We start from the raw sequence: 1526 nt of genomic DNA, 5'->3' as shown, positions 1-1526 counted from the left end.
TTGTTTTGTTTGGGGGAGAGGGGGTGTTATTGTTTGTTTTTGTGTTCTGTTGGGTGTTTTCTGTTTCCTTATCTTCCAAATCTCTAATTTAATCAACTGCTTTATCTACTCCATTGTTGATTCCTTGTAATGTATTCTTCATTTTAGTTAATGTATGCTTTATTTCTGACTAGATCTTTTTTATTAGAATATATTTTTATTGCTTTCAGAGAGGAAGGGAGAGAGAGATAAAAACATCAATGATGAGAGAGAATCATTGACCATCTGCCTCCTGCATGCCCTCCATGGGGATCGAGCCCACAACCTGGGCATATGCCCTGACCAGGAATTGAACCATGACCTTCTTGTTCATAGGTCAATGTCAACCACTTAGCAACACTGGCCAGACTGGCTAGTTCTTTTTTATGTTTTCTATTTTCATTTTTATTTTTTCTGTCTCTCTATTGAAGTTCTCACTAAGTTCATCTACCCTTCTCCTAAGTTTATTGAGCATCATTATAAACATTGTCCTGTGTCCTTGCACTGGAATCCTAGGCTGTGGAGGTCCTCAAGGGAGGACCTCCAAAGCAGAGATATCTCTCACAATTTTTACTCACCACAGGTAGGTGTGGGGCCAGCCCATTCTGCATCTCTGCCCCTCCTACCAGTATCGATGTGGCTTCTTTATATCCTTAGTTATAGGACTTCTGTTTAGCTAGATCTCAGGTGGTTCTGAATGATAGTTGTTCTGTAGTTTACTTGTAATTTTGATGTGCTTGCAGGAGGATTGACCATATTTACCTATGCTACCATCTTGACCAGATTCTGCAATATTTTTAAATAATCCAGTAGGTCCCCATATCTCCTCTCTCTTTGAATGCAATTTTCATAACAGGATTATCAAATAATAATTGCCTATAAATATCAAATAATTAACCTATCTGTAACTATAATTAATTCTGTTCAAATACATAACATGATAAACAGTTCATAATGTTAATACATATGTATTTGAACATACACAATATACAGCACAAAATAAAAAGGCTAGGAGAATCTTTTAAAAAGAACCAAATATTCCAGATCATGGCAAGATGATAGTACACTGAACCCTGTCTCTCCCACTTAATGTAGCAATAAAGCCTTGATTGAATATAGAGCAGCTCTTTAAGGCCTCTGAAACTGTAATAGTATAAGGTAGATTAAAAGTCCTACAACTAAGGATATAAAGAAGACGCACATCGATACTGATAGGAGGGGCAGAGATGCAGAATGGGCTGGTCCCACACCCACCTGTGATGGGTTAAAATTGGGAGAGATATCTCTGCTTTGTTTATATGGATTTTATCATATTAAAAATTAAAACTAAAAATTTGTTAAAACGCAAGTTTGTATTTCAATAGCTTTGAGAGTGGTGATGTCAGCACCACATATCACAAGCCTCTGGAAATTTCCCTGTACACCCATTTGAGAAATATTAAAAAGATGGTTTAGGAATATTTTTAAATGTATTTTTATTGATTTCAGAGAGGGAGGGAGAGGGAAAG

Source organism: Myotis lucifugus, unplaced genomic scaffold (assembly GCF_000147115.1).
Source record: "Myotis lucifugus unplaced genomic scaffold, Myoluc2.0 scaffold_50, whole genome shotgun sequence".
Lineage (NCBI taxonomy): Eukaryota > Metazoa > Chordata > Mammalia > Chiroptera > Vespertilionidae > Myotis > Myotis lucifugus.
Note: the sequence above shows the minus strand (reverse complement) of the source record.